Below are 13,424 nucleotides of genomic sequence, written 5' to 3'. Positions count from 1 at the left end.
AGTTAGAAAGTGAGCTGCAACAAATAATACATGGTCCTTCAATTACACCTTGGTCCAACCCAAGATACTGCCCTTCTATTTTCTTTTGTTCATTTGTGTCATGTGATTTTGAATAGTATGTGTTGATTTTGTAAAATTTCATATTTAAAAAAAATAAACAGGTACAATATTTAGACTATCACATATTCTATAACCAGAATTTTAATAAAAATAGGTTTTCCAAATACTTTTCCATAAAAATATATCTCAATATTACATTTTGTCTAGTGATTGGTTATATTTCAGAAAAAATTCATGAGAGAACCTAAAATTTTATTTCCATAATAAACTACACTGATGTCAATTTTATGAATATGTTTGCACTTATAACAACAATTTATGGTTTGTGATATCACTTGAAGCTTCTAGTTTGGTCTATGATGGTAAACTCAAAAATCAAAAACTTATATTATTTACATGTAATCTTTCTAAGTGAAAAAGAAGGTTACTTGGAATATAAGAACATGATAATATTTTGTATAGACCCATATACACAAAAGCATGTGCAACTACAAGTGGCAAGGAGCTTACGTGTTAGTCTCTTAACAGTTCTTTTTCTTGGTGAATTTGATTATGGATATTTCAATGTGATAGTTTTTTCCCCAAAATACTTTTACAACAGCAAACAAATAAATAATGGAGAATTTTCTCCATTGTGAAAACATAGGTAATATTATTTCTAAATTAATGTGACACATGCTTGTCTTTTTCTCTGTTAAATGGTCTGGAAGACACAATGGATGCATTAACTTTGAGGTGTCTGTGTCAGCACGACACTAATATGCTGTCATTATTACCACTACAGAATTAAAAATTGACATTTACTTTCTTCTCATACACACACACACACACACACACGAGTTTATTTTCTCCCATTATGTATATTAATTTTTCTCAGAAGTCAAACATTAATTTCAATGTTTTAATTTAGTAAGTGCATGGAGCCCATAACAATTTTTCCAATTACCAATCTCTTATAAAACTCCCTGTATACATATTCTAAATTGTTAAATGTAAAATTCCAGTAATCTATAAAAATCCTGCTATCAGTAGCATCAAAGTAATCAGGTTCCATTTCTGATCTATTATTTCCTTTCGGAAAATTTTGGCTCATCATGGTAGTGAGATTATTTAATTAATAATTTCTGATTTGAGCTTTTATGCTGAAATATTTTGTTCTTCCTCAAAAAAAAAGACTTGTTATGGTATTGTTAAGCCCATATTTGGAGTTATTTTAATGGAGCATTGGAAAATTTAATTTACTTAAAACTCAACTTCTGGTACAAATTTTAATAAAGAGTATTTCAGTGAATTAGAATGGCTCAAATAAACTTTAAGCTTGTTATGATTTTTTCTCTGAAATGAATAGTGTGAATCTTTCAATTGTCAATTGCCTTTGCAGAAAAATGTTGAGTTTCACATTAACCAAATAAAAGGTAAAAAGGACAAAAGTTTCAGATTGTATAAATGGATCTGAATATGTATCTTCATTAATCATCTAGAGAGAAAGGAATTCTAGTGGGACTAAAGCTTCTGATTTGTATTGTGGAGACATAGCGTTTCACATCAGAAAGGAAGTTTCCAGGAGTACTTCAGAGTGAATGAGTTTCATATTGTCACATTTTTAAAAAAATTGAAATGATTCCAAAGAATTCAACTGTTGTATAAACATGATATATTCACTTATTGAAGATATTTTATCACTTCCACATACAATACAGGATTGAAGCAGACAGCATGAAATTAAGGTCTGAGCTGGATTTGCAGCCAGTACATGGTAAACACTGAATGGCACATATACGATTAATTTTCCCTCTTTACGGGACAGAAAATTTCACTCTCATAGGCTTGCTTTTTATTGTTTTGAAAGATTTAACACTTTGATAAGGTATGTAAAATGATATGAGATATGAATTACTTTTATTATAGCATTAGTTCAGATAAATCTTCTCAATGTTAGGTGAAAATGTAACTCCTAAGTTTTCAGCTACTTTACAGAATAACCAGAAAATGTGTTGCTACAGTACAGTATGACTCATTCAATTAGACAGTGAAATATGATTTACATGTTGTCAATTAGGAAAGAAAAAATTTGTGAGAGCCTTGTCATAAAAGGGAAATGTTTTCACAGTCAGTTTTATTTCAGAGCATTTAGTTAGGAAAAATTTAAAAGCTCAGATATTACTCAAGAAGTGCAATTTTCCATAATATTATCTCTCCTCATGTAATTATTTTATACATTTGACTGACATCTTACATCTTCCTCCATTTCATATAATCAGATTTTAAAATATACTTAAAATAGCATGTACATAAAATATACAATGTTTATTTTTATTATGTGAAATTACTCAAACTTTTTTCATTGTAATATTGAAAATAGAATTCTGCTTACACATTCAAAAATCAAACCCATCCAAAATCAAATAAACATTTTTCAGATATAAGCAGAAAACTCAGCTATTTAATAGGAATGGAATGTTCAAATGAATGACAGGATATAAGCATTTATTAATGTTCTAATATAAAAATAAAACTAAATCTGTTGCCTTTATTTTTATCTTGTTCAAAGTTTCTGTCCAAAACAAATCCTATGTAGTATAACTGTTATAATAAATATCATAATTTCCATGAAAGCTTTTCAAATGTCTTTCAAATACAACTAAGTTCTTAAAAAGAAACTGGAATTGCTTTGTATGTAGATCAAATATGGCATTTATGCTACTATAGAGAAAGCGGAACTGTCTTGAATTTATCTTTGAACTGTTTATTCACTATAATGAGTACCTCCACTGTATCACATTAACCTCATTAATTTGTCACATAACTTTTGGTTTTCTTAAAATAAAATTATTTCCCTGAGGGAGGGGATGAACAGAATATATCTCAATTCATATTGATATAATATCCAATCAAAAGCTTATTAACCAAACAATGCATTTTAACTTACATAATTAATTTTTATTATGTACTGATTTAATGGAGAGAGAGTTCTACTCCTCTGGTTCATCCCATAAATAATGCAATGGTTGTGGGGCCAAAGCCAGAAGTTAGAACTCAACTCTATCCAGGTTCCCCATATGGGCAGTGAGTACTCCAATACTGAAATTATCGCTGCTGCCGCCCAGAATCTGCACTGGCTGGGATTTATAACCAGAAGCTGATGCTGGAATTAAATGCAGGCACCCTGATGTGGTACTTCGGTTTCAAAACTAGGATTATAACCATTAGGCCAAACTCCTGCTCCTATATGATAAAATTAAGGAATTTTCATTGATAACTTACTATGATGTGTATATATAATACTAATCCAAAATATACATATTTGAAAGGCTGACTACAGGGTTGTAAACTATTGACCTAAATATATAATATTGTCTTTAATGTAGTAAGAATCCACTTTGGGGGAGGGGCATTGGCACAACGGGTTACATTGCTGCTTGCAATGCTGGTATTCGATATCCAAGTGCCAGTTGGAGCCCCTGCTGATGCAGTTCCCATATAATTTGCTGCCAATGCACCTGGAAAACCAGTGAGGATGACCCAAGTACTTGGATCCCTGCCACCCATGTGAGAGTCACCAATGGCTTTCCTGGCTCCTGACTTTGGCCTGGCCCTGACCCGGCTGTTGCAGCCATTCAGGGAAAGAACCAGGAGGTAGAAAATTTCTCTCTCCCTACTCCTTCTCCTCTTTTTCTCCCTCACTGTCACTTTGACTTTCAAAAAATCAAGTAAATTAAAGAACGTAACTCTTTAAAAAGTAATTTGAATACCATTACATGTTATAGATATATACTGATTTGCCTTACTCATTTCAACAGTTTTATACTTGCAAGACATAGTGCCTTCTAAATGTACACATTTTCTTTACACATTTGGTCCTTGAAAGCATTTGAATTTGTCATACTTACACCAGGATCTGAGATCACAACAGGGATGAAGGCACATCAACACACAGGACATAGCAAGGATTTTCAATCATTTTAGGTGACATAAGCAATAGATGAAAAGTAAGATGAGTATTCAATTCTGATTAAATGGAATATATATGCTAAGTGGAATGATACTTTGAGATCATATAACACAGGCAGTTTAGCTAATTTTGGGGGGTTGGAATATCTTAACTCTGGGTAAGAGACAAGCAGTACAAGAACATACCAGAGTTGATTAGACCATGAAGAATGAAAGAAAGGGAAGTCTAGGCATAAGGAAAAAATGCAAAATTCTTGAGGAAACATATTTGGAAAAATGCAAACATTTAACTATGGTATGAAAACAAAGGGCCAGAGATTTAGACAGCAAATAATGTGGCCATTTGAGAGGGAAACCAGGAGATGAAGATCTCTCTGTCCCTCTCGTAACAATTTCAAATAAATAAATATTTTAAAAATACTGTTTAGACCTGCATGGGAGACCTCTCTCTCTCACTAACTCTGCCTACCCCCACCCCAAAAAAAGTAAAAAAAATACTGCTTAGAATTTCCTTTCAGTAAAGTCTTCAAGTAGAAAATTGAGATTCCGTGTCTTAGAAAAAAACATAACTTTATTTTAATTTGCAACATTTTTTCATAATTCTTATAAAATAATTTTTCAGATCACTGATGATATTTATATATTTATTTTTCAAGTATTGTCCTGCACTCCATCAGTCAAAGAGAAAGTGGCTTAATTATACTAAAAATACTGAGGAAATACTTCATTTTCTTCCTGTAGCATTGCATAATGACAAAGAGAAGGTTTCCAAAATTTATTTAGCTATGATTCTTGTTCATAGCATTTACTCAAAAAGTTTGACTTGGTAATTAAATAACAAATCATTTTAAAGAAATGTTTAATATTTGATGAACTTGAACATTAAATACTAAAAACTTTTCTTCTGTGTTTTAGATTTTTGTATGCATTTTTGAATTGGAATTTTAAGACAAGATGTGGGAAGCAGTATCATCTGAACAGAAAACATTGAATCAGTTGTGAACAGATGTTACTTGCAATGGTATTGTGGTTTTCACCCTGAAAAGGTATTATGAGAGCAAGAACTCTACAGAAAGTATAGAAAGTCAAGTTCATACAAAGTTTAATGCTTATAATAGATGCACTCAAGAGACTAATACACAAGCTATGTGTTTATCTGAGTCAGTAACATTTTATGGCCATGTGTTTCTGTAAGATGAATAAAATACATCAATGTGAATTATTACCCTCTTTCTGCTGTGTTTTATGGTTTCGAGAACAACTGAATCACTTGGGATGGCATTTTTTTTCCTTTCCTTTAGCCAATGTTTTTAAAATTATATATAATAAGCTTGGCCAATGAATCCTCTACCCATTTATTATCTGATATTTAAAGAATTTCATTGTTGTCTTCTCTTCATGGAATTCCTATCAGATATGAGCAAGTCCATATGAATTTGGAAGTTATGATAAATTCTCTGCTTATGAAGTACTTGTTTTTTGAAAAAATGAAAATTCTCAGAAGAGTTTAATACTGATTATTTTGCTAATTATGTCACTTTGATATATATGAGAAATGTAAGAAAAAGATCATGTTTGCAGCTGGCACTGTGGCATAGTGGGCTAGGCCTCTGCCTGCAACACCAGTATCCCATTTGGGCGCCAGTTTGTGTTCTGGCTGCTTCTCTTCTGATCCAGCTCTCGCCTTATAGCTTGGGAAAGCAGTGGAAGATGGCCTAAGTGCTTGGGCCTCTGCATTTCAAAATTCAATAATTGTACTTAAACTATGTTTATTTAATGACTCATTTAAGAAGAACATAATGCTAGAAATCAGAACTATTTTAAAGTGATTTGTTTTCATATACAGATTTCTCTTTCCTGTATTTCCATAGGATTTTTCAGTATAGCCCAGGTAAAGTACTCAATCCATAATATAGATTCAACATATGCTTTTTGGTTGTGGTACTGGGGTTTATATGTTTTTCATATTCATAGTCTATCACTGCCTTAGTCTATTTTCTGTTGGTATAATAGAATACCTGGGTCTGATTACTTCTTAAAAAATAGAAGCATGTTTAACTTACAGTTCTGAAGGCTCGAAGTCCAAGCTGGCTGGCTGCATCTGGTGAAGGCATTGTGCTATATCCTAACAGGGAAGAAAGCAGCAGGTGCCTGTGGAAGAGAAAAAACATGAGGGTTAGCCTGGTTTTATGCTACCCTACCCTCAGCATGACTAATTCAATCATATAAGAGCTAATCCAGACCCATGATTAAGATATTAATCTCTCTTAATAACCTATTTACCACTCACACACCACATCTCCCAATATCACATTAGCAATCAAATGTCAACACTAGATTCAGAAAGGACCAATCATATTCAAAACAAAACAATTATATAGCAACAATGCTTATCAAAAGATACACATTTTCAAATAAAATTTAATATTTTTTAATTTCATGAAGATATTCTTGACATGAGAAGTCATTGTTTACATTTATTTTGAAATATAATTGCAAAAATGAAAATAGAGGCAAATATTGTTTGCTTTAAAAAAAAAGCCCATCATTCCTTATAGTTAACAAAATCATGGCTACTGACACTGATCCCCCCCTCTCCAATTTTTAACCACACTGAAACAAATGTCTAATTAATGATTTATTAGTGTTTGCTAAATGTTGACCTTGGCACTCTTGAGGGAGAAGCAAATTACAAAACAGATTAAGAGACCACAGGCAAGAGTGCCAGTCTGTAACCCAGCCTGGCACCCCCCACCCCACCCCTAGAGCTAGCACTGAGGATTAGGGAAATAATTGGTGTGCCACCTTTTCTGTGAAGTCGCTTGATTCTCATTCAATTCAGCACTTTCGACTTTGCCCTGTCGGGATAGTACTGCTTAACTGAGCTCAAAACAAGTGCTTATCATTTTTTTAATCAAGGAAAGTAGCACCTTCCTTTTCATACAAAGGTTTGAGGACAAACTTTTAAAGAGTTAAAAACATTGATTCCTAAAGCATGCGGAGATTAAGCAAAGCAAGTAGCACATGTATCGCCTTCCTATTTTTGTACAACATTTGTAAAATATTTTTTCAAGACTGGATGATATGAAATGTATAGGAAAAAAACCAGCATTTATTAGGTTAAGTTAAATTTGAATAGACTCCAATATAAATGAAAAACACAAAATATTAGAAACAACCAATTCAAAACTTAAATTTAGTTCCTAGGTATGATAGAACTATCAGTGAGATTTCAAATGGACAGAATGTTTCCATTAAACTAATAATTAGCTGAAAATGTGAACTACTGGAAATGCTTTACTTCTTTTTATTAAACTATGATATCCACTTTAAATTTTTATTACCATTTGAGTACACTATTTTGAAAGATACTCAATTTCAAATTAAAGTTAATGAGAGTCCAATAAGCTGCTCAACTATTCAAATTGACTTGTTACTATTTCTCTATTTATGGCATATATATTTAACATAATATTGGTGAATTCCAAACATATGGCAGTAGAGTTTGTATACAGGCAAATCTTACTAAGTTCCCTTTTTGTCTAAGTGTGACCTTCAAAGAAATTTTCCTCTTCTCAGTTATCATAAGCATCTTGTAACATTTTTGTTACATTTTCTATTATTTTATGTTAAAAGTAAATATGCTTCCTAAAGTAAATTAAAGGTCAAAGAGGGATTTAAAAAAGTCATAGCTTTTCCTTACTTCTGTATATTTGCTCTCAAAGCAGTGAACATAAGTTTGGTGTGTGCACCTATATCATATCCCATACTCATATAAATATAGAATGATAAACCTATCTAGAGAGTTCATATTTAACATTTAATGAAGTACAGCACAGTCATATATGCAGTTCAATAAATTATCACAACCCAATGCCTACACAACCATCACCCAGTTAAGAAACAGAACACTGTCCAGAAGCTGCCTCTCATTATCACTACCTCTAGTCACACTGCAAACTTAATCATTATACTGGCTTTTATGACCATTTTTAATTTTAATTATATTTTGGAATTACATATAATCATACAATATTATTATTTCTCACATCTATTTTTTTTTTTGACAGGCAGAGTGGACAGTGTGAGAGAGAGAGAAAGGTCTTCCTTTTGCCGTTGCTTCACCCTCCAATGGCCACTGTGGTCTGCGCACCACGCTGATCCGATGGCAGAAGCCAGGTACTTCTCCTGGTCTCCCATGCGGGTGCAGGGCCCAAGGACTTGGGCCATCTTCCACTGCACTCCCTGGCCACAGCAGAGAGCTGGCCTGGAAGAGGGACAACCGGGACAGAATCCTGCGCCCGACCAGGACTAGAACCCGGTGTGCCTGCGCCTCAAGGCGGAGGATTAGCCTAGTGAGCCGCGGCGCCGGCCTACATCTATTTTCTTTTGCTAACTATGTTTGTGAAAAGTTGTCATTACATAACGTGATAGTTTAGCACTTAAAATATTGTTTGGGATTCCATAATGTAATATACCACAATTTATTGTTCATTCTAGTATTGTTAAACGTGGGAAGTTTCTGATTTAGGATGTAACAGGGGTGGAATTGTGTCTCTTCCAAAGCTTATATGTTGAAGCCCTAATCCCAAAAGCCTCAGAATTTTTTTTTAACTTTTATTTAGTAAATATAAATTTCCAAAGTACAGCTTATGGATTACAATGGCTTTACCCCACCCCCATAATTTCCCTCCCACTCGCACCCCTCCCATCTCCTGCTCCCTCTCCCATTCCATTCACATCAAGATTCATTTTCAATTATCTTTATATACAGGAGATCGATTTAGCATATATTAAGTAAAGATTTCATCAGTTTGCACCCACACAGAAGCACAAAGTGTAAATTACTGTTTCAGTACTGGTTATATCATTACTTCACATTGGACAACACATTAAGGACAGATCCCACATGAGGAGTAAGTACACAGTGACTCCTGTTGTTGACTTAACAGTTTGACACTCTTGTTATGGCGTCAGTAATCTCCCTAGGCTCTAGTCATGAGTTGCCAAGGCTATGGAAGCCTTTTGAGTTCGCAGACTTCAATCTTATTCCGACAGGGTCATAGTCAAAGTGTCAAAGTGGAAGTTCTCTCCTCCCTTCAGAGAAAGGTACCTCCTTTGATGGCCCCGTTTTTTCTACTGGAATCTCACTCACAGAGATCTTTCATGTAGGTCTTCCCCCCCCCCCCCCAACAGAGTGTCTTGGCTTTCCATGCCTAAAATACTCTCATGGGCTCTTCAAGCAGATCTGAATGCCTTAAGGGCTGATTAAGCCTCAGAATTTGATATTAGATGCCGCAAAGGTCTTTACAGAGGTAAGCAGGTCAAGATGAAATCATAAATATCATTAGTATCTATAGGTCTATTTATAAAAATCATGATATATTGCAAACACCCATCAAAATGGCCAAAATTAAGTCTTAATACTTGTAATACCTTTTCATATTGAAAACATGAAGAAATGGGAAACCCTTCACACTCTTGGAGTAAATTGTCACAGACACTTTAATACCGGTTTGGCATTATGTACTGAGGTTGAGCTTATAGACTTCCTATGATGTACCAGATCTACTTTTATTGATCAACCATCATAAATACCTGTCAATATATGAAAAAGAATTTAAGAACATTACTCTTAATAGTCCAGTATTCACTTGCTAGGTCTTCCATAAGTAACACCATAAATTGGATGGATAAACATATTTATTGTCTGATTATTCTAGGAGCTAAAAATCCAAGATCAACGGTTTGGTAGTAGTGCTGCTTCCTTCTGAGGGCTGTGGGAAAGGATCTGTTCCAAGTTTCTTTTCTAACTTCCAGCGGTTCCAGGCCATCTTCTGCTTTCTTTGTCCTGCATTCTTTTTCACATGATGTTCTACCTGTGTACTTCTGTCTCTAAACTTCCAATCTTTAGAGAGACACCAACTGTAAGACTGGTTGATTAAGACTCAGCTTAGTGACCTCATGTCAACTTGATTATCTCTGCAATAAAGGGCCAAATTCCTGAGTACTAAGGGTTAAGATGTCAACATACGAATTTTGAGGCAACATAATTCAACCCTCAAGTCCTAAACTGGAAACCTGCGAATACATTCTTCTATGAAGTTGGGCCAGGATGAAGCCCAAAGCCAACTATTCGAGCCATCACCTGCTGCGTTTCAGGGACACATTAGCAGGAAGCTAGAATTGGAAATAGAACCTGGACTCTAACTCAGGCACTCTGTTCTGGGATACAGATGACCCAAGGAGCATTTTAACTACTGCAACAAACATTTGCCCCAGTTTGTGGCAATTCCTTATAAATTCAAAGACTGAGCCCAACACTTGTCAAAAGTCTGATAAATAATATCTCCTGTTCTATTTTTGCATTTAATTACCTGAAGAATTGATTTTAATTTTAATGAACAGATTTTTTTTTTTTTTTTTTGACAGGCAGAGTGGACAGTGAGAGAGAGAGACAGAGAGAAAGGTCTTCCTTTGCCGTTGGTTCACCCTCCAATGGCCGCCGCGGCCGGCGTGCTGTAGCCGGCGCGGCGCGCTGTGGCTGGCACACCACGCTGATCCGATGGCAGGAGCCAGGTGCTTCTCCTGGTCTCCCATGGGGTGCAGGGTCCAAGCACTTCGGCCATCTTCCACTGCACTCCCTGGCCACAGCAGAGAGCTGGTCTGGAAGAGGGGCAACTGGGACAGAATCTGGCGCCCCGACCAGGACTAGAACCCGGTGTGCCAGCGCCTCAAGGTGGAGGATTAGCCTATTGAGCCGCGGCGCCAGCCGAACAGAACTTTTAAAGAAGTAAAATTTATGAGGCCAGAGCCTTGACGCAGTAGGTTAATCCTCCACCTGAAGCATCTGCATCCTATATGGGTGCCAGTTCTAGTCCCGGCTGCCCCTTTTCCAATGCAGCTCTCTGCTGTGGCCTGGGAAAGCAGTAGAAGATGGCCCAAGTCCTTGGGCCCCTGCAACCATGTGGGAGACCAGGAAGAAGCACCTGGCTCTTGGCTTTGGATTGGCACAGCTCCGGCCATTGCAACCATCTGGAGAGTGAACCAATGGAAGGAAGACCTTTCTCTCTGTCTCTCCCTCTCACAGTCTGTAACTCTACCTCTCAAATAAATAAATAAATAAAATATTTTTAAAAAAAGCATAATTTATATCTGTGATTTAAAAATAAAAAAACTAAGAAAATAAATAAGAGAAAGTTTCTAGACCACAAAAATTACAAAGATATTCTCTTCCAGTAAAATCTGGAATATTATCTTTAATACATTTTTAATTTTTTTCTTTATGGTATACAGTGGGAGTGAGATTACATCAGTTTGCCTATGAATAAGTAACTGCTATCAAGGCTTTTAATATAAAGCTGACCTATGGTAACATGCATGTTTCAAATCCAAATTCCATATATGTATGAGTTTGCATCTGCATTTTTCCCAATTTTCTATTATGTTTTGTTTTACTGTAGAAAGCTATCTCAATTACTAAAGTTTTAATAAATCTTCATTCATGCACATATTTAAGATCTGTTACTATTAAAATGAATCCATAGACACTTTGGTGAGGATAGATGATTTGCAGTAGAGTCTGCAAATGAGCAAGGATATTTACACGTCTATTTAGATCTTTTCAACTTTTCTTTGAAAATATGTCCTCACAGAAACTATCAATAATTTATCTAATTTGATATATTACTGGGAATCCTCTAGTTTGGAGGATTTCACTAAAGTAAACTTTTCTATTTTTATTTATTAATATTACTTGTATACCCACATATTAAAAATTTTTGTATACAATGTATATTCAGAAAATATGCTAAAATCACTGATTAAGCCTAATAACTGTGCATTCTTTTAACATTTTTACATAAAAATGTCATCCGCTAAATTATGGAAGATTTTCCTTGGGAAATCTTAATCCTTTAAATTTGTTTTTCTTGCCTCATTGCATAGATTAGAATCTTTATTTTAAAGAAGAGTAGTGCTAATGGTGGGTATACTTGTCTTGGACTGTTTCCCCTTAAGTAACATAGATGCTATTAACATTTTACAGACATCCTTAATCAGATGAACAACTTTTTCTCTGATTCCTAAGTAGTAAATGGTTTTAATCATGATTATCTGTGAAATTTATTAAATGTTTTTCTTGCATCTACTAACAAAGTTATTTCAAATATTTAACCTTTATTTTCATTTTGTTACTTTGCTTGATTTTTGAAATTTTTTGAAAAAGCAGAGAAACAGAGAGAGGGGGAAAGGCATATTGCAACAGCTGGGACTGAGCGAGGCCGGAGCTGGGAGCTGGGAGCTGGGAGCTCATTCCAGGTCTCCTACATGGGTGGCAGGGATCCAATACTCGAGCCACCCCTTTTGTTTCTTAGTGTGCACTTAGCTGGAAGCTGAGATTGGGAGTGGAGCCAGGACTCAAACCTAGGCACTCTGATATGGGATGTGGGCGTCGCAGGCCGTATCTCCCATGCTAAGTCAAAATTTGGCCCTCCATATGTTTTTGGTATATGTTACTTAGCATAATTTGCTATGTGTATCTTTGTATGCAGTGTGTTTTCATACACTGCCCAATTTTGATAGCATTCTGTCTAGAATTTTTGCATTTGTATTCAATGCTGAGCTTCACTTCTAATTCCCACAACTGCCCCCTCATTTTATGTCCCTTTCAAATTCTGTCTGGGTTAGCCTGACTTTGTAAATGGAACTAGGCAGTGCCTTTTCATTTCTTCTCAGGAAGAGTTTCTAGGTTCCGCATTATTTATTCCTTAAATATTTGAAATAGGTTACTGGTGTCATTTTCTGAGCCTGAGGTTCCTTTGTGTGAAGTTTGAATAATGCATTCTATGTAAAATGTGCAACTTTCTTCATTTTCTTTGGACTTTTGGGTTTTTGATTTTCTTCCCCTCTCACAAAGTTGCTCTGAAAATATGTCCATTTCATCTAGCTTTACAATTTACTAATATAAATTTATTCACAATATCCACTATGATTAATTTAATTTCTACAGACATATTCTTTATTCCATTATATATTTTCTCTTTTATATTAAATCAATTTTCCTTTTCAGGTAACTAAGTATTTTTGAAGAAATAATTTTTAACTCATCTTTTACTACGTTATTTTCTTTTATATAACTGAAGTCTGATTTTTAATAATTTCTTTCAGGGGCCAGTGTTGTGCTGCAGGAGGTAAAGCTACTGCTTGCAATTCAGTCATCCCATATCAGATGGCTCAAGTCTTGGCTATCCTATACCCTATCCAGTTTCCTACAGATGCACCCAGGAAGGCAGTGGGTACATAGGAAATTGAGATTATATCACAGTTACATGTACTAGGAAAAGAGACCATATTTATTTTAAAATGTGCTACAGACAAGAAAGCTGACATGGGAAATGGATAAGATAGAGGTA

At 34.9% G+C, this 13,424-nt stretch overlaps 1 long non-coding RNA gene across 9 annotated transcripts in view; it reads right to left on the bottom strand.

Annotated features, from left to right (window-relative positions):
• The window catches only part of LOC103351201 (uncharacterized), a 306,632-nt gene that overhangs the window by 236,816 nt on the left and 56,392 nt on the right, over positions 1–13,424 (bottom strand). For 7 of the 9 annotated variants that reach the window (XR_016217365.1, XR_016217363.1, XR_016217364.1 and 4 more), the window contains exon 2: positions 6,075–6,162. This is a non-coding gene — a long non-coding RNA (uncharacterized LOC103351201). Of the gene's footprint in view, positions 1–6,074; positions 6,163–6,486; positions 6,604–13,424 lie in introns of those variants that run through there. The other 2 variants (XR_011380465.2, XR_016217368.1) reach the window with 2 other exon arrangements.

This window comes from Oryctolagus cuniculus, chromosome 12 (genome assembly GCF_051225735.1).
Source record: "Oryctolagus cuniculus isolate XC-2025 breed Fujian yellow rabbit chromosome 12, ASM5122573v1, whole genome shotgun sequence".
In the NCBI taxonomy this organism is placed as follows: Eukaryota; Metazoa; Chordata; class Mammalia; order Lagomorpha; family Leporidae; genus Oryctolagus; species Oryctolagus cuniculus.
Note: the sequence above shows the minus strand (reverse complement) of the source record. Positions and strands in the feature narration are given on the sequence as shown.